This window comes from Chelonoidis abingdonii, chromosome 4 (assembly GCF_003597395.2).
Source record: "Chelonoidis abingdonii isolate Lonesome George chromosome 4, CheloAbing_2.0, whole genome shotgun sequence".
Lineage (NCBI taxonomy): Eukaryota > Metazoa > Chordata > Testudines > Testudinidae > Chelonoidis > Chelonoidis abingdonii.
In genome coordinates this window covers 81,671,533-81,692,563 of record NC_133772.1, presented here as the reverse complement: position 1 = coordinate 81,692,563, position 21,031 = coordinate 81,671,533, and the positions used below count along the sequence as shown (strand labels likewise).

Genomic DNA, 21,031 nt, shown 5'->3' with positions numbered 1-21,031 from the left:
CCTACTACATATCAGCACTTTCAAGGACCCAGTATGTTGGACTAGGGGGCCAGTACTTAGTAATAAATCCAGATGCTGCTACAGTAATCACATCAGACTTCTATGCAAGAAGCAGCAAAATATCTCCCCCCATAACATTATGCATCTATTTATCTTCAGTATGTCTAATATGCCCATCATCATAGTATCTAGAAACTATTCAGACTAGCATTTCATTTAGTCAGATATCCCTACCCTAGCAGTTGGACTTGATTCTTCAGAAAAAGGTGAATGCATTGTCATTTTTCTATAACGTTATATGGGGAAAGGAAGAACTGTTTTTTGTGACTGATGGCGACAGATAAGGTGATGACTTGAAACATGACATTAGATGTGAATACTGTCTTGACTTTGAAAAAGGCTAAAAGAGTATTGATGGTCATGAAACAAACCATAATGTTTTGAAAGAATACCATCAATTTAGCTTAAGCCCCAGATATATGTTTAATATAACTTTATTAAAAAAGGATTTTACAAATCCTATGGTAATTTTTTCATGAAACTTCTTTTCCCCCAATTAAATGAAAATAGTTTCATTTGAACCTTTCCCTGTAATACTGGAAACCCAAATACAATATTACTATTAGAGCTGACTGGAAAAGTTCAGTCAGCTCTAATAGTAATATTGAGAGGCTGGGGCTATCATGATCATTTTGTCAGATTCCTGCTTGAGCTTTCTGAGAATCCTGGGTATTAACAGAATCAGGGGATATGTGTAACAGAAGGCCTAAGGACCATGCAATCAGGAATGCATTGAAAACAGATGGCTCTGACCCTTTCTGAAGCAGAAGTGAAGACACTTCTAGTTTTCTCTGTTAGCAAACAGGTCTATGGTCAGGAGACTCCACTTGAGGAATATAGTTTACAGAATTATTGTCATATATGGACCACTTGTGGTCATCTACAATTTTTCTGCCAAAGTCATCTACCAGTATGTTCTGTATTCCTGGTAGATGAACTTCCCTCAGTTGCCCTCATGGTGGATGCAGAAGTTCCAAAGTCATACAGCCTCTTGACATAGTGGAGTGGATTTTGCGCCATCCTGATTATTTATATGAGACACGATCGTAGTGTTATTCATCATGACTTGTATAGTAAGACCCTTGATGGCTGGGAGGAAAACTGAGCATGTTTAATAAATGGCTTTTAAATCCAGGATCTTTATGTGAAGCTTTTCCTCTTGAGCAGTCCATAACCCCTGTATTTGCATTCAAATGACATTCATCTCCAGTCTTAGATGGAAGTGTGTGTAGGAGAATGGAATCTACTGCAAACTTTTGTGGGGTCTAGCCACACTTTAATGATAATATAAATGGTGGAGTATGAACTAGCATTTCCAGTTGATGTCTACTTGGCGGATATACAGCCTTCAACCACCCTTCCATGCAGCACATATGAGGTTTGGCATGCTGAGTCATGGAGGTGCACGATGCCATGTGGCCTAGCAGTCTGTGGCACACTCTAATTGATGTTCTGGAGTCTAGATCCAGAATGGCTTGAAATCTTTCTGAAGATAGATAAGACATCACTATCATGGAGTCCAGAATCGCTCCTATGAATTCTGTTTTTCATGCTGGAGCCATCTGCACTGTTGGTTAGACAGACTGATCTTTTTTTAAGCAGAAGTTTATAGTTATATGCAAATTATTTCCATATCAGAACATTAAATAATGTGCATAACATGTCACACATGGAGCAGCACATAACTGGGCAGTTACGAAATTTGATCTTCCAAACTGAGTGAAATGTCGTTCGTCTCTTCTCCCCCCTCGAAGAAAAAAAAAGCCCAGAAAATCAATAGTGATTCCTTAAATTTTAATAATCTAAGATGTTCATCAACAAAACAGATAGGAACAATTTGGATTTTAAAAAATAGATGACATTTTGTCAGAGCTTCTTTATCACCTAGCAACAGTATTTGTCTCAATTACTTTCAATAGTATTAAGTCATATGATGACTCAACAGGACTTCAGTGGAGTAATGTTTTTTTTTTGCAAAGTTTTGTACTGCACATTTTCAAAAAAAAGTCTATCATGAGCAAAATCTGTCACTATCAGAATAGGAGGAAGAGGAGTTTATATTAGTTTTCTTAACACAGCATCTCCATTTCATCATCTTATTTAGACAAAAGAAAACCTGTCAACTACAATCAGCTATATAGAATACATATTTCATGTGCTTCAGTTTTGCCATCGTTCAGTGACACATTAGCTATGTCTATACTTGGAGCTGGGGATATGATTCTCAGTTTAAGTAAACATATGCTACCCCAATGACAGCAAGGGTGCTAAAAATAATAGTATACTCACGGCAGCATATACAGAGGTGAGCAGCAGCACTAGTTGGCCACCCAAGTATGTACCCACAGGATCTAGGTAGGTTTGTAATCAAGGTGGCTAGCCCATACTACCATTCACCACTGCCCACTGATATAGTGATTACACTTCTATTTTTAGCCTGTTAGCTCAATGAGATCTAGTGTGTGTATCTCTATTCAAGCTGAGAATCACACCTCCAGTTCCAAGTGTAGGCATAGCCACTGACCACATTTTAAGGCATTGCTAAAAAAGAAAATAATACATTTCATGTGACATCATACAATATAACCAAAGATAAATATTTTTTTAAAAGCTGTCCTTTATATAAACTAAACAGTAAGTAACTAGATACTATAGCTGTTCCATAAATATGCTGAGGTACAGTTATAATTCTTAACTACTGCCTACACTAAAGAAAAATCAGTTCCTTTATATCAGGCAATAAACCAGAATTTCATTCTACTTTAGAAGCTTTAATTGGACCACACAGATCTTTAAAACCACAAGGAAATTTATCCTACGTTGATATTAAATGTATTTATTTTCTCATTTCCAAAATACTGAGAGAAATGATAACAGGTTGTAATTATGTGTTCATCCAAATTACAGTAAAAACACTTCATAGAATCCTAGACTTTAAGGTCAGAAGGGACCATTATCATTGTCTGGTCTGACCTCCTGCACAAAGCAGGCAACAGAATCTCACCCACCCACTCCTGTATCAACCCCCTAACATATGTCTGAGCTACTGAAGTCCTCAAATCGTGGTTTCAAGACTTCAAGGTGCAGAGAATCCTCCAGTAAGTGACCCGTGCCCCACGCTGCAGAGGAAGGCAAAAAAACTCCAGGGCCTCTGCCAATCTGCCCTGGAGGAAAATTCCTCCTGACCTCAGATATGGTGATCAGCTAAACTCTGAGCATGTGGGCAAGACTCCCCAGCCAGACACCCTGGTAAGAATTCTCTGTAGTAACTTAGATCCCACCCCCATCTAACATCCCATCACAGGCCATTTGGCATATTTACTGCTAATAGACAAAGATTAATTGCCAAAATTAGGCTATCCCATCATACCATCCACTCCATAAACTTACCAAGATTAGTCTTGAAGCCCGATATGTCTTTTGTCCCCACTGCTGCCCTTGGAAGGCTGTTCCAGAACTTCACTCCTCTCAGGGTTAGAAACCTTCGTCTAACTTCAAGTCTAAACTTCCTGATGGCCAGTTTATATCCATTTGTTCTTGTGTCCACATTGGTACTGAGCTTAAATAATTTCTCACTCTCCCTGATATTTATTCCTCTGATATATTTATAGAGAGCAATCATATCTCCCCAGCCTTCTTTTGGTTAGGCTAAACAAGCCAAGCTCTTTGAGTCTCCTTTCATAAGACAGGTTTTCCATTCCTTGGATCATCCTAGTAGCCCTTCTCTGTACCTGTTCGAGTTTGAATTCATCCTTCTTAAACAAGACACAAACACGGAACCCCCTGGGGCCACTCTTCCAATTCCTTTTCAAAGCAAAGTGGGCTGACGTTAGAGGGCACTACCATGCAGGAGGCGTATCAGTCACATCCAAGGGATAACTGCTGTGGTTAGTTCTCCCTCTGAAAAGCCCATGCAGCTTACTTTCTGGGTCCACTGGACTGATTCCAAAGCCAAAAGGACAACAGCAGCCATGGTGGTAAGACACAGGGAACTAAAGANTGCATGACCTTGCACTTTTCACAATTAAATTTCATCCTATTACTATTACTCCAGTTTACAAGGGTCATCCTGGTCCTTCTCTGTATTGGCAATACCTCCCAGCCTTGTGTCATCCAAAAACTTTATTAGCACATTCTCACCTATTATCCTGGTATATACACTACCCTTCCTCCTTATGTCCATTCTCCTACCCACGCTGTATCCTTTCTTACTTCCCACCTAAATCCTGTAAATCCGAGAAACACAAACCAAAGCACACCACCACCACCCACAACAAAACAAAACCAGAACGAGCACCAAAACACTGCCAGAACACCACACACTTCTTTCACTAGCCTGTCTGTTCCTCTGCCTGCCTCTTAGGCTACGTCTACACTACCAGCCATATCAGCGGGTTACAATCGATTGCTCGGGGACCGATATATCGCATCTCATCTAGATGCGATATATCGATCCCCGAGAGCGCTTATATCGATTCCGGAACTCCACCAACCCCAACGGAGTTCCGGAATCGACAGGGGGAGCGGCGGACATCGATCCCGCACGGTGAGGATGGGTGACTAATCTGATCTTAGATATTCGACTTCAGCAATGTTATTCACGTAGCTGAAGTTGTGTATCTAAGATCGATTTTTCCCCGTAGTGTAGACCAGCCCTCAGTCTTCCCCCCAAACTCCCCTTACAAACTCCCACTCAAACCCCCCTGTTTATAGCTCTGTTTGCTGGCTCTTGTGCCGCTGCAGCTGTCTTTATACACTCACAGAACACTAGGGTTTAGCCAGCTAATCCTGGAACACTGAGAACTGGAAATTCTCATCCAAGAAGCACTTTAACCCTTCCCCCTAAACTGGTGATTTTACTGGTACTACTTTTAACATCCCTCTGGCTGTAAACCTAGGCTCCTTTAGTACCAAGCCCACTGCTGAGACCTTAGAGAGTCAGAAAAACAAGAAATCCATTCTAGAAATCTCTAAAAATTATTCAGAATAGTATTTCCAATTTAAAATTATAGCCCCCCCCCAATAATATTTTTCAAAAGTTGTAATCACCTGAAAACAAGATTCTCAATCTGCAGTGCAACTAAGGGCAGGAGAGACAAAGAGACTTACAGACTCCTTTTTGCCTGCCCTGCATAGAATTGTACCTGCTGTGTTTTCAGACTATAGTCCCTCCAGGTCAGGAACACGGTATTTGGTAGAACTTTTTAGTGGTGCTATAAAAAAAATGTTATAAACCTCAAACAAACAAGACTCCTTGGAAAAATATTTGTACATCTTTCATTTATGTTGTTTGACTTTGTTTATAATTCAGATGTTCCATACAAACTAAAATTGAGTGGGTAAATTCACATATTATGTAAATCAATGTTGTTCCTTAGAAGTCAATGCAATTATGATTTTTCATATTAGTGGAAGGATCTTGCTCTGGAAACATAATTGTAAAAATGACTATTACATTCAAAAACTGCAGCACATGTAGAAAAATGAATCCAATAAAAATCTTTGTCCTTTGTAAAAATTATGAATAACAAATCTATTTTTAATACTCATCTCTCCCCTGCTTCTGTGGTGAAAGGGTCAGGCAAAGAGAAATGTGGTTTATGTTTAATTCCTCTAGACTAATTTTCACTCCAGAAAATCAAATCACAATTGTGCTTCTGACCTGTTTAGTACTTCACTGAAGTGCTTGAATCACTAATTGTTGCTATATTTTTGTGCTACACAGAAATAAAGCATCCACCCAGTTGTCCTTTTACGCTTCAGCTCAGAACTGGTGTATAATTTTATTAGTCCATTTCTTAGGGCTGCTTCCTCCACTTCAGTAGCTACGTTGTGTGTCTAAGGTCTACCATTCCATTTTATTTCCACCTCACCTCTTACTCCTTTTGAACATACTGCTTGATTTCTTTGATTTTTCCTACATCTAGAGTACATTTTTTTTCCTCTTTTTTCAATGGCATTTTAAGAAACTGTTGATACTTTTCTACAGCTCAGTTTTGATCAATGGCATACGGAACTCCTGTGACCATCACTGCTAAATGTATTCTGCTTTTTGAGAGAACTCCCTATTCCAAAGGCTCTTGATGTATATATGCATGATATAGATCAGTTTAATATTTAATTGGCACATGTTCATTAGTCATGCTTTCTGGCTTTTTTACATAATTTTCTTTGTGCTTAGCCATCAGATAACAATTCACTTTGCTCCCTTCATAACCTGAAATGACTTGCTGGGGTTCCTATCCATTCACTGTACAGAGCTGAACTGATTTCAGTTTTATATTGGTTACTTAGGATTTTGCAACTCATCTGTGGTAGAATTTTCTCATGTCCAAGTTGCTGATTTCACCAATGCAAAGATATCTTCCTACATTCTTTGCTCCTCTTCTTCCTGATTATAAGTCACCAACCTGCTTTCACACCTATATTTACATTAATAGATTCACAGATTTTAAGGGCAGAAGGGATCAGTAGGTCATCTAATCTGACCTCTTGTATAATATAGACTATAGATTTTACCCAGTTTCCTCTGCATCAAGCCCAGTAACTTGCATTTGGCTACTGAAGAACTAGATGATGGGTGTGTATGAAAATATCAAAACTCTTCTTGATACAGTTTGTCCACTTTTTTAGATCAGGTTGGACTGAAGAAGGATTTGCCCAGATTGATCTTTTATGTTGTAGAAGTCACCCATGAATGGTAATGATATTCTACCTGAAGATTGATTACCCAAGATGTCAAAAATTGGGTGGGCTGTTACCTCCTCAGTGAAGGCAAGTAGCTTCAAAGTAGCAGCCATTCTCTGCATTAGCTCTTGGAAAGCTATGGTATCCCGCAAAAGAGAAGTGGCTGAAGAAATCCCCGCATTCCTGTCTGGTGATGTTTACACATCCATTTCAGGATCTAATTCTGGGAATTCCTGAATGACTACTTGCTGTTCATCATCTGAAAATGATTCTTGGTGAATTGCCAGAGATTTTTCACTTTGTCTGGTTAATAATATTGGATCACCGATCGTGGTGGGGTCACCAGCAAACTTAATCAGTGATGATTTTATGTCTCCTTCCATTTATAAAAATGTCAAATAATTCATAGCCAAGAACCAATCCCTGAAGGCTACCACTGGAAAAAGACCCACTTGATTATGGTTCCCTGTTAACAGTTACATCTGGAGACCTATCAGCCAGTTTTTAATCCATTTAATGTGTGCCATGTTAGTTTTATATTATTCTAGTTTTTAATCAAAATGTTATGTGGTACTAAGTCAAATGCCTTGCAGAAGTTTAAATATATTATGTCAACATTACCTTTATCAACCAAACTTGTAATCTAATAAAAAAATCAAGTTAGATTGAGAGGCTCTATTTTCCATAAACCTCTGTTGAGTTGCATTAATTATATTATCTTCCTTTAGTTCTTTATTGAGTCGTGTATCAGCTGCTCCATTATTTTGATCAATGTCAGGCCGACAGGCCTGTAATTACTGGGTCATCCAGTTTACCTGTTTTAAAACCTGGCACATTAGCTTTCTTCCAGTCTTCTGGAACTTCCTGAGTGCTCCAAGACTTACTGAAATATCTAGCTGGGCAACTAGGTGGCATCATTGCTGGAGGCAAAAATTTTGTTCCTTCACTTTTCTGCTCTTCTTCATGGAAACAGCTTCACTGGAACAGTGTTACTAGAAGACACTTCCCTTTTCCCAGAGTCAATATTTCCTGGATCCAACATGGAAAACTTTTCTGTCAGTATTGAAGATAAACACAGCTATACTAAGACTAAAATATCAAATATATTTACAACTATGAAATCTATTCTATATAAAACTATTTAAAACTCACATAGTAACCATGGGTCACTACCCTATAGAAGGGATTCGGGTTCTTTCTGGAGTAGTTGCTGGTTCATCATGACTGGTAGTTGGAAGGAACCAAGGCAGCTGAAATGCTCTCTCCCTTACCCCTTTTATAGCTATACTGCTAGAATAATTTGGAACAGTTAGGGGAGATGTAGAAGGGCATGTGCAGGCTTCGACATGTTCTGCTAACTTACGTTCCACTGTTTGAGCTGCATGCAGCTGGTGCATCCGAAGAAGAAATATGCAGAGGCCACTATAAGAAGAACGGAAATGTTTCTGCAAAACATTTTCATTTCAGTGAACTGGCATTTCCCAATGAAAAGCCATTTGGTCAAAAAATTACCAGCTAACACTATTTAAGACAGTGGTGTTGCACAGATATCACTGATGGCATAACTAGGCTTCCAGAATCTTTATTATTGGTGCTGATACAGAAGAACAAAAGAACCTACTTAACTCTCAGATCCCAGGTTGATTTTGCATGCCTCAATGTTAGAAAAACAAACCTTTTAATTTATAAATTGACCAACACGTGCTATTTTCAGTCTCTTGTAACTTTCAAAGACGCACCTTTCAGGATGAAATTTTCCAGACTTGGTCTTTCCTTTAAGGTGAATATTTACAGAGCAATGAATTATTGCCTCATTCATCTTTGAAATGGTGCATAGTGAGGATCTTGATAAGGCACCCTTCACTCATTCACTTTGCTTATTGTATATGTTTAAAAAATGACTTGATAATTCTGTCTGGTGTTTAAAGATACTATAAATAGTATATTTGTATCTGAGGTTATAGAAAAGTGTATGAGATTATATTGTATTTTTAAAATAGTTTTGTGATCATGTAATTAAAGTTCATTTACAATTACTATGCACAAGAGATCCAATTTAAAGTTGTGCATGCAACCGTTATATTTCTATTTCCTGGCTTTTGAGTACTTAATCATACTCCTTAAAATTTTTCTAGCATAGTTTTTGATTGATAGCAATCATTAAGGGTGAAATCTGGACCCACTGAAGTCAATGAGATTTCATCTTAAGAGAAAAACGAAACTCGACAATGTCATTTTTAGGCGGGTGAGGTAATAATGCTTTTTAGTCACTTTTCAGAGTAGTATCACATTAAATTGTAAATGATAAAATGATAAAATTATCTGCAAAAGTCACTGACGTCTGTAAGGGACAGGGGTCCTCTCAAGTTCCATCCACACCCTGCTTCAAGTCCTTATATTTTCTCTCTCTTTCCCACCTCCTACCCCAGTGGTTTTTCGTCTTCCTCTGCAGCGTGGGGCATGGATCACTTGCTGGTGGATTCTCTGCAGCTTGAGGTCTTCAAACCACAATTTTGAGGACTTCAATAACTCAGTCATGTGTTAGGGGTTGTTATAAAAGTGGATGGGTAAGGTTCTGTGGCCTGCTTTGTGCAGGAGGTCAGACTAGATGATCATATTGGTCCCTTCTGACCTACAAGTCTATGAGTCTATGAGTCCAAGGGGGTTCCTGGAACAAACAAACAAAAGAAAAGTCCTCTCTCCTCTTTCTTCCCTTATGAAAGAGCAGAGTCCATAGGAAAATAAAGAGAGGTAAGGATGACCTAGATCTCAGGCAGTCTTCTTGGGTCAGCCCTTTGGGCTTAGTAAAATGTGGTCTACTTCCAGCCCCTCCTCATGGGGCATACTGCTCTGAGCTTGGGTTTTGCAGCTTTAGGAGAGGTGAGGTTTGCTGCTGTCTCTCTCTCAGTGAACTTGTCTTGGCTGTCTGAGGTGGAACGGTCCTCTTCCAGTTCTCCGCCCCTTTCTGTGGCAGGTTTTCCCTTTAGGCTCCCATCCCCACTACCCCAGGCAGAACAAGTCTTGCAGGTGCACCGTGTTGGCGCTGAGCAAACATAAAGGAGCTCATTAATGTCCTCTCCACCAGTGAGAGGGCATGCCTTAAACTGGACAGGCCATCCTGGGGTGGTTTGTCACCATTCCCAATCTCCTGTGAAAATAAATCAGTGTTAGCATGCTTCTTTTCTGTCCAGTGTAGTATTCTGAAACTGCAGGGTTGTAGTGCAGGGTACCATTCCCTTATGCATGGCTTTGTGTCTTTCATGGTGTGAATCCAGCAGAGAGGAGTGTGATCTGTGACCAGGAAGGGGCTACTCAACAGGTAATACCTAAGGGAATCCATAGCCTATTTAATTACTAATGCCTCCTTTTCAATAACTGAGTCAACCTTTTCTCTAGGAAAGAGCTTCCTACTCAGGTAGAGGAATGGGTGTTTTCTCTCAAAGTCTTGTGAGAGTACGGTGCCAAGTTGGATGTCTGAGGCATCTATCTGCAGTATGAACTCCTGGAAAAAATTAGGGCTGAGAAGCACCTGCACCCAGCATAGTCGTGTTTTCAGTTCATTAAAAGCATCTTCATTTTCTCATCCCACTAGATCTTCTTAGAGTTGTGACATGTACAATGTTAGGGCATGTACCTTGTTGACCACTACTTTCATCAGGCTGCCTCTTATGCGGTACCTCACATAGGTTCCTTCATCTATGACTAACTCACACTTTGCAGGGTTGGCTGTAAGTTCCACATCCTGTAGGGCTTTCAATATTGCCTTTAAGTGCTGTAGGTAGTCTTCCCAGGGAGAACTATGGATGTCAGTGTTGTCTATGCAGGCCGCAGCATATTCATGGTAGGGGCTGAGGATCCTATTCACAAGCTGTTGGAAAGTAATGGCAGCTCTGTGGAGGTAAAGTAGTATAACCTTGAACAGGGGACGTGCCCAAAAGGGGTGGAGAAAAACAAGGTTACTCACCTTTGTAACTGTTGTTCTTCGAGATGTGTTGCTCATATCCATTCCAGTTAGGTGTGTGCGCACCGCGTGCACAGCCGTCGGAGAAACTTTTACCCTAGCAACACTCAGCGGGTCGGCTGGGCGCCCCCTGGAGTGGCGCCACCATGGCGCCGCATAAATACCCCAGCCGACCCGGCCACCCTTCAGTTCCTTCTTTGCCGGCTACTCCGACAGTGGGGAAGGAGGGGTGGGTGTGGAATGGATATGAGCAACACATCTCGAAGAACAACAGTTACAAAGGTGAGTAACCTTGTTTTCTTCTTCGAGTGATTGCTCATATCCATTCCAGTTAGGTGATTCCCAAGCCTTACCTAGGCGGAGGGGTCGGAGTGAGACGTGGCAGCCTGGAGTACCGCCACTCCAAAGGCTGCGTCGTCTCGAGACTGTTGTACCAACGCATAGTGCGAGGCGAAAGTATGGACCGATGACCAGGTCGCAGCACGGCAAATCTCTTGGATGGGCACGTGCGCCAGGAAGGCCGCTGAGGAAGCTTGCGCCCTGGTGGAATGCGCTGTAAGGCGTCCGAGGGGAACATGAGCTAGCGCGTAGCACGTGCGAATACAGGCCGTGACCCAAGAGGAAATCCTCTGGGAGGAGACTGGTAGACCTTTCATCCGCTCCGCAACGGCCACAAAGAGCTGTGGAGACTTCCGAAGGGCTTGGTCCTTTCCACATAGAAAGCTAGCGCTCTGCGCACATCCAAGGTGTGTAGCTGCTGTTCCCCCGCCGAGAAGCATGAGGCTTCGGGAAGAAAACCGGGAGAAAGATGTCCTGGCTAGTATGGAAGGCAGACACCACCTTAGGGAGGAATGCCGGATGAGGTCGCAGTTGTACCTTGTCTTTATGGAAGACAGTGTACGGAGGGTCCACAGTGAGGGCTCTGATCTCCGAGACCCTGCGTGCTGAGGTGATCGCCACCAAGAACACCGTCTTCCACGAAAGGTAGAGAAGCGAACAAGTCGCAAGCGGCTCAAAGGGCGGTAACATAAGCCTGTTTAGGACCAAGTTCAGGTCCCAGGAGGGGGCTGGGTGACGAGCGGGGGGATAAGTACGCTCCAGGCCCTTCATGAAGCGAGAGACTACTGGGTGAGAAAACACCGAGTAACCACCCTCTCCCGGATGGAAGGTGGATATCGCTGCCAGGTGCACCTTAAGGGAGGAAGTCGCCAGGCCCTCCTGCTTAAGGTGCCAGAGGTAGTCAAGGATTGTCGGGATTGACGCCTGTAAGGGAGAAGCATCGTGCGATGCGCACCAGGCCGTGAAGCGCGTCCATTTGGCCACATACGTCCGGCGGGTGGAAGGCTTCCTGCTACTAAGGAGGATGCGCTGCACCGAATTGGAACAGCGCAACTCGTCAGCGTTCAGCCATGCAGGAGCCACGCCGTGAGGTGGAGGGATCGCAGGTCTGGGTGACGAAGTCTCCCGTGGTCCTGTGTGATCAGGTCTGGGACACAGGGGAGGGGAATCGGAGCGGCTACCGACAGATCCAGGAGCGTGGTGTACCAGGGTTGCCTGGGCCACGCAGGCGCGATCAAGATAAGATGCGCACTGTCCCTGCGGAGCTTGAGCAGGACCCTGTGCACCAAGGGAAACGGAGGGAAGGCATAAAGCAGGCGGTGGTTCCAGGGCAGGAGGAACGCGTCCGTCAGCGATCCGGGGAGAGGCCCTGGAATGAGCAGAACTCCTGGCACTTCCTGTTCGAGTGGGAGGCGAAGAGGTCTACGAGGGAAACCCCCACCTCTGGAAGACGGAGTAAATGATGTCCGGCCGGATCGACCACTCGTGGCAGAGGAAGGACCTGCTCAGCCGATCCGCCAGGGTGTTCCGGACTCCTGGGAGGAAGGATGCCACCAGGTCCACCTGGAGGGCTATGCAGAAGTCCCACAGTTGAATAGCCTCCAGACACAGGGGAGACGAGCGGGTCCCTCCCTGCTTGTTGATGTAGTACATGGCCGTTGTGTTGTCCGTAAAGACGGAGACACAACGGCCACGAAGGTGCTGTTGGAATGTCTGGCAGGCTAGACGAACAGCTCTCAGCTCTCGGACGTTGATATGGAGGTTGAGCTCGTCGGCTGACCAACGGCCCTGGGTCTGCAAGCGACCTAGATGGGCTCCCCAGCCGAGGGATGACGCGTCCGTCGTAAGGGTTAGTGACGGTTGCTGCGGATGAAATGGCATCCCCGCACAAACCAGAGACGGGTCCAACCACCAGTCGAGGGAGCGTAGGGGACCTGGAGGATCGTGAGCAGCACGTCCATGGAGTCCCTGCGCGGGCGGAAGACCGAGTGGAGCCACGTCTGAAAGGGCCGCATGCGGAGCCTGGCGTACTTGGTGACATAAGTGCATGCAGCCATATGTCCCAGAAGAGCGAGGCAGGTGCGAGCTGAGGTTAGATGAGCGGCTTGCAAGCGCCGTATGAGTGAAGTGATCGCCAGGAAGCGGGCTTGCGGTAAGTAGGCTCTGGCGAGGGAGGAGTCCAGGGTCGCTCCTATGAAGTCCAGTCTCTGTGTTGGAATGAGAGTGGACTTCTCCGCATTGAGGAGGAGGCCCAAGCGGCCGAAGAGGTCCGTGATCACGGAAACGTGATGACGGACTTGGGCTTGCGAGGCGCCTTTGATGAGCCAGTCGTCCAGATACGGGTAGACATGTATCTGTTGCCTGCGAAGGTGGGCGGCGACGACTGCCATGCATTTTGTAAAGACCCTTGGGGCCGTAGACAGGCCAAAAGGGAGGACAGCGAATTGAAAGTGGTGTTGGTTGATTGTGAACCGAAGGTACTTCCTGTGCGCGGGGGAAGATCGCTATGTGGAAGTACGCGTCCTTCATGTCGAGGGCGGCGTACCAGTCTCCAGGATCCAAGGACGGGATAATAGTTCCCAGGGAGACCATGCGGAACTTCAACTTGCGTAGCCACTTGTTGAGTCCCCGCAAGTCGAGAATAGGTCGGAGGACCTCCCTTGGACTTGGATGAGGAAATAACGGGAGTAAAAAATCCCCTCCCCCTCTCGGGTAGCGGAACTTCCTCTATGGCTCCTGCAGTGAGGAGAGATTGCACCTCTGCCAGAGGATTTGCTCGTGAGAGGGGTCCCTGAAGAGGGACCGGAAGGGGGGTGGGAAGGCGGGGATGAAGCAAACTGGAGGTGGTATCCTTGCTTCACCGTGCGTAGCACCCACTGGTCGGAAGTAAGATGTGACCACGCCGGAAGGAAGTAGGAGAGGCGGTTGGAAAAGGGGGGAGAAGGATCCTGAACTGAGTCTGGTAGGCCGTCCCGGGCGTACCTTCAAAAATTGCCCTTGGCCCGGTGGGCCTTAGAGGACCTTGAGACTGCCCCGCGTGGGGCCAGACTGGCGCCTTCGCACCCCACCCGGCCTCGCCTTCTGTTGAAGTCCTGCCGGTTTCGAGGCGGAAAGTACGGGCGGGGGTTGGGGCCTAAAGGGCCTACGTTGGGTCACGGGCGTGTGCATCCCGAGGGACCTCATGATCACCCTGTTGTCTTTTAGGCTTTGCAGCCGAGGGTCCGTTTTGTCCGAGAACAAACCCCGGCCCTCAAGGGTAAGTCTTGTAGGGTGTACTGCAGTTCCGGTGGCAGGTTGGAGGCCTGGAGCCAGGAGATTCGCCTCATTGTGATACCCTGAGGCTACAGTCCTGGCAGCCGAATCGGCCGCGTCAAGGGAAGCTTGGAGGGAGGTCCTGCCAACCTTTTTGCCTTCCTCCACAAAAGCTGCGAAACTCCTGGCGCGAGTCCGGGGGCAGCAACTCAGTAAAGCGGCCAACCTCCGTCCAGGTGTTAAAGTTGTAGCGGCTCAACAGAGCCTGCTGGTTGGCCACTCGGAGCTGCAAGGCACCTGCCGAGTACACCTTACGGCCTAGCAGGTCCATCCGTCTAGCCTCTTTGGATTTCGGAGCAGGCGCCTGTTGGCCGTGGCGCTCCCTGTCATTGACAGATTGTACGACTAAAGAGGAGGGAGGGGTGGACGTACAAGTGTTCGTACCCCCGGAGAGGGCACCATGTACCTCCTCTCCACCCCTTTAGCCGTTGGCGGAATCGAGGCTGGAGTCTGCCACAGGGTATCAGTAGCAGCCTGGATGGTCCTGATAAATGGCAGGCCACACGCGTCGGGGTGTCAGCGCCAGGATGCTGACCACCGGGTCGTCCACCTCCGGCACTTCCTCTACCGGGAGGTTTATGTTGAGAGCTACCGGCGAAGAAGGTCCTGGTGGCTCTCAGATCTATTGGCGGCGGCCCCGAAGAAGAGGACCCTGCCACGGCCTCATCCGGGAAGAGGAGGAGGATATCCCGGGAACGAGTGGGTCCTGAATGGCACCTGTGCTCCTGTGGCCGTTCCTGCTCGAGATGCTCCGGGGAGTCTGGAGGATGGATGACATGGTCCTCTGACTCTGCCGGAGGAGGGCGGGATACGGTGGCTTCCGGCGCCCTGCGTTCCGAAACAAGTGTAGGGCCGGGACCAGGGGAGCACCCTGGGCTTGATGGTATGCCCAGGGTGTCCAAAGGCCATTGCTGCTGTCCTGCATCCGGGGGACGTGCATCTTGAAACAGTCCCGGCCATGTCAGTATCTCGGTCCCGGCTATAGTAACTACCGGCCTGCGAGGAGGCCGACTCCTGACCGGCCGGCCACGGAGGAGCCGCAAACGTGGGCACCGAAGTGCCAATAGATCGAGCAGCTCTGGGTCTTGGGGACCGGTGCGGTACGGGTATCGGTACCGCGAGCGAGCGACCGGGACCTGCGACCAGCTCTGTGCCGGGAGGTCGACCGGGACCTCGAGCCCTCTTATGGCGAGATCGGCTCCGTGAACGACGGTCCCTGTAGCGGTGCCGGGAGCTCGACCGGTGCGCGAATAGCGGGACGGGAGCGAGAGACGGACCGGCGTCGTGGTGAGCGGTGCCCGTTGAACGGTGCCGCGAGCGACGGGAGCGGTGCCGCGACGAGCGTGCCCGCGAACGGTTGGCCGAGCGGTGTGCGCGCGAGCGTGCCGCGAGCAAGCTGTGGCGTGAGCGGGAGCGACGCCGAGATGTGGAGCGGCGACGGGAGCGGACCTCGAGCGGCGGCATCCGGAGCGGTGACAGAGGGCGGCTGTGGTAAGAGCGGCTTGCCTCTGGAGAGAGTCGCACGGACCGGCGGTGCCGAGGGCACGGGCAGTGCCGGGTCCGTCAGGGCAATGAGGTCTCTTGCCGCTGAAAAAGTCTCCGGCGTCGAAGGCAAGGTTAGCTCGACCACGGCCGGTGCCGGGGAGCTTCCAGGCGCCGGACTCGACGGCCCTCGTGGGGCTGGAGTCAACGGGGCCGGTTTAGGCGGCGCCGCAACCGGGCCGGTGCCGGGCGGTCTGCCTTGGTTGCAGTCTCTGCCTGCGGTGCGGGCGTAGAGGAGCCCGTCCGAGGCTTAGCCGACTTCGACCTCGGAGAGAGGGAGCGGCGTGGGGCTTCCTTCGGCGTCGGCTGCGCCCGGTGCCGAGGAGCCTTCGCGGTGCTGACCGTGCTCGGTGCCGAGGGGGCGGCGTCACTCACTTGCTGGCTAGTACTCGGTGCCGGCGAGGGTGCTAATGCCGCTTCCATAAGGAGCTGCCGGAGTCTAGCGTCCCGCTCCTTCTTCGTGCGCGGCTTAAATGCCTTGCAAATGGGGCACTTTGGAAGATAAGTGCGATTCCCCAAGGCACTTAAGACAGGAGTCGTGGGGATCTCCTGTCGGCATTGGCCTATTGCAGGCCGAACACTGCTTAAAGCCCGGCGAGCCAGGCATGGCTACGGTACCGGGCGCGGGGTAGGGGAAGAGCCCCCAGACCCCGAAAACTATTACTAACAAATACACTAACAACTATAACTTTAAACTGTCAATAAAACTAATTAACTATGTAAAAAAGAACGATTAAGTAACAAAGAACAAAAAACGAGCGATTAGCTAGGGAAAATGCGGAGGTCAGGTAAACTGCACTCCACTGTTCCAACGACCGACATGGGCGGTAAGAAGGAACTGAAGGGTGGCCGGGTCGGCTGGGGTATTTATGCGGCGCCATGGTGGCGCCACTCCAGGGGCGCCCAGCCGACCCGCTGAGTGTTGCTAGGGTAAAAGTTTCTCTGACGGCTGTGCACGCGGCGCGCACACACCTAACTGGAATGGATATGAGCAATCACTCAAAGAAGAAGCTGTTTTCTCTTGTAAAAAAGGAGATAAAAGGACCAGCAAATACTCTTTTGTTAAGGTTAGAGTGCTCAGGTGTTGTGCAGGTCCCAGTCACTCTAGTAACTCATCTATCCCTGGCATTGGGTAGGTATAGAATTTTGAGATGGCATTAAGCTTTCTAAAGTTGATGCAGAACCAAACAGAATCATCTGGTTTGGGTACAAGAACTATGGGGCTTCTCCATTCTCTTTTCGATTCCAGAATTACCCCCATATCCAGCATTGACCACATTTCTCCTCAGGCTGTATTTCACATCCAACGTGGCAATGGCCTAGTGCTCTCCCTGACCAGCTGGCCCAGGGTGGTCTCCAGATCTTGTTGGATCAACTATGTTCTCTCTGAGTGGGTGGAGAATAACACTGCAAAGTCCTTGAACAATTGGAGGAGTGGCTTCCCTTGTGCAGGGTAGAGCCCTCCCTGGTAGTTGGTTCTTGGCTGCTGGATACTTGGAGTCTTAAATCAGGTTCTGGCAGAGAGGTTGTTATCATCAGGACTTCCTGCGTCTTTAAGGCTTGAGAAGATTCATATAATAGATCTTGGTTTCTTTTCTCCTCTCTGGTAGTCCTATTTCATAGTCCACTGGCTCGATCTGCCTCACTACTTCAAACAGATCCTGCCATCAGACTTGGCTGAGAGTAGTAGCAGCAGGCCACAGTCAACCAGAATGAAAGTCTGTAGTTGTGCCCCTCAATTATAATTTCTTTCCTGAGTGTGTTGAACCATTCTCAAACTTTCTCTCTGTTTCTGAGTTGTTCGCTTAATTGCAAGATATACTGGGTCATGCTTAAGAACCCTACATCTTCTTCCTCCCAACCTGTGCATAGCAAGTCCAACATTTCCCCTGGTTGATGACCATAAAGCAATTCTAACAGAGAAAACCCCATAGAGGCTTGCAGACCCTCCCTTATGGCAAACAGGAAAAGCCGGTCCAATTGTTTGGGGTTGTCACTGACAAAGCTTTTCAGCATTTTATTAAATTGCTCAGTCTTTGAGTAGTATGCCAAAGATATCAGGGACATGGCCTTCAGAAGGGAGAACAGTTCACTCATCACCTTGGAGGTGAAGTTGGTCCCTTGATCTTCTAATATTTCACAGAGAAGTCCCACATATTAGAAGAGCTTCAAGAGTTCCGGAGCTATCACTGTAGCTTTCACTCAATGCAGAGGAACAGCCCCCAGGTACCTGGCTGCACAGTTAAGGATCACTAATACATATTGATGCCATGAGGCAGTTTTTTCTAGGGGATCTGACCATTTCCACATTGATTCTCTCAAAGCATGTCTTGATCAAGGGAAGAGGGACCAAGGGTGACTTAGGGGCTGCTTTGATGCTGGCTAGCTGACATTCTGGGCAGGAGGAATAGTATTCCCTTACCTCAGTATGCACACCTGGCCAGCAGAACTGGCTAATACTCGAGACAATGTCTTCTCCCTTCCCAGGTGCCTAGCACATGGGATATGGTGTGCAAGTAGCAACTTCACCCTGTGGTACCTGTGTAGCACCAGCAACTGGGCCCTCATCACCTCCATTTGTTGATCCTTTTCAATTCGATACAAGCGTTCTTTGAGCACAAAATACTCACAAAGTACTGTTCACCCTGCTGAGGCTCTATTACCTCACTTTTTATAGTTGTTCATATACATGGCTCAGTATAGGGTTGTTCTTCTGTCCTTGCATGAAATTCCTGCTCTGTAGGATGGTTTCCAAGTCCCAACTAATTACCTCTTCTTTCCCCGAGGGTGTTGGCAGCTGAGTATCTGGTTGTAGCCTGGATCCTCACCTGCTATCTATGCTTATGACCTAATGACTTGCCAGAAAAAGGGTCAGTCTTGGTCTATGATTATGGAGTAGGTCAATTTTCAGCTAAGGCTACTGTTACCACTGCAGTATGGGCTCCCATTGTCAGTTGTAGTTGGTGGCTGGGACATGTTTTGACATCACCATGTATACACTGCCGGTGGATCATATGTTGGGGAGTCATAGTATCCCACTACAGAGGCTTGAACCACTGTCTGACTACAACTGGAGTCCAAGAGTCCTTCTCTTGGACCACCACCAGGACCATCAACTTAGGGGGAGTCTTTTTTCCATGCCAGGGTTTCTGCCATCCGCCCCTGGGCAAATTTGCATTCCATAAGAGGACATTCCCTCTTTGTGTGTCCAATCTACCCACAGCATGTTAACAGGCTGGCACTACCAGCATCTTTCCTAGGTGAGGATGGGCCTGATTATGGGATGGCAGCTGGATTCTGGTCTGTGAGTTCTGCTCCTGTTGTCTGAGGTGCCTGGCAGTCCCTCTGCACCCGACCACCTTGCCTCCCTGGGACTTCCCCGGTCCAATGGGTGGTCTGACCATCTGGAAGGACCCCTTCACAACTAGGCCTCTCAGTGAGATTGTTGCTGATTCTGCCCCTAATGATCCTTTGGCTCCTTCGAAGTCCTTCATTAGCGTTACCATTTCTGGTAACGTCCCTGGCCAATGTTATAGCACTCACTCCTTGGCTTTCATGAATAATATCTTTATGAATTGTTCTATCACAACGACCTCAGCCACCTGGGCTCCTGATTGCTCCCCAGATGGAGCCACTTCCAACACTGCTGTCTCAATCTTTGCACCATATCCAGGGTCTTGCCCCCTGGGGGTAGCTCTCAGTTCTAAACTGTTGATGGAGGGTTTTCTTGGAAATATTCAAGTAATCCAAAATGTTGGACTTTACTTGTTTGTAGTCTTTTGTCCTCTCTAAGTCCAGCTATGATAGGGTCGCCTGGGCCAGACTTGTAAAGTATGGGGCCAGGATCAAAACCCACTGTCCTGGGGACCACTAAGCTGCTAGTGTCACCCTCTCAAATATAACTCAAATATAGGAAGGCTTCAGGGTCATCGTCCGGACCCATCTCAATTAGCTTTACTGATACTGGCAGAGGAATCCCCTTGGCAGAGGAATCTCCTTGGCAGACACATGACCTCCTGGGACTTCCAGGGGGCATAGGGCTGGTACTATCTGCTGCATCATCTTCTTTTGAAATGCCTGCTGCTGGGCCATCAGTTTCTTCAGCAGCTGTTGTTGTGGTCTGAACTTGTTTCTGGGTAGTCCACTGGTGCAGCAATTTGCTGTTGGAATTGCTGCTGCTGAGCAGCTTGCTGCTGCTGTATCTCTGCTAACCACTTACACCACTGCTCTGGTTCCAGCTTGCATGGAGAATCTGAACTGGATTCCCTCTAATGCTTTTTTTTTTTTTAACCCCTTGTATCAGATGTAGTTATGTCTGCATTCTCCACCATTTGTGGGAGGCAGCATTCCCCTCAAGTCCCATCCACACCCTGCTTCAGGTCCTTATACTGTCTTTCTCCCCGCCCCACCCCCCAGGCAGATGCCCAAGGAGATTCTTGGAGCAAACAAACAAAAGAAAAGTCCTCTCCCTCTTTTCTTCCCTTATGAGACAGCTGAGTCCGTAGGGAAATAGAGAGAAGTAAGGGTGACCTGGATCTCAGGCAGCCTTCCTGGGTCAGCCCTTTGGTCTTAGTCTAAATGGAGTCTATCTCAAGCCCCTCCTCATGGGGTATACTGCTCTGAGGCCGAGGGCTTGGCTATACTTGCAAGTTAGACCTCATTAAAGCAGCCCTGGGCGCCCTAACTCCTGAAGTGTCCACACTGGCAACGCACTTAGAGCAGCTGGACTCTGCAGCAGGAGCACTCCTGGTAATTCATCTCCACGAGAAGCATAAAAGAGAGTGTCTGCTGCTGTCTGAACTTACAAGCATCCATGCTGACATACTCTCTTCCCCCCAAAACACACTGTCTCTCCCCCCACATACACAAAACACACTCCTTGTCACACTCCACCCTCTTACCCCCCATTTGAAAAGCACGTTGCAGTCACTTGCACATGGGATAGTTACCACAATGCACTGCTCTTTGTGGTGACGCAAGAGCTGAAAATGTGGCCACGCCAGTGCGCGTGTAGCCGACAGTGTAAACACATGGCAGTGTTTTCCTTGCTGCGGTTTAACTCCCAGCACTCTATATCTGCAAGTGTAGCCAAGCCCTCAGTGTTGCAGCTGCTGGAGTGGTGAGGCTTGT

General features: G+C 47.3%; 1 protein-coding gene across 28 annotated transcripts in view; it reads right to left on the bottom strand.

Moving 5' to 3' along the window:
* Positions 1-21,031, bottom strand: part of GPHN (gephyrin) — a 648,985-nt gene that overhangs the window by 323,022 nt on the left and 304,932 nt on the right. The gene's annotated exons all lie outside the window — the stretch shown is intronic.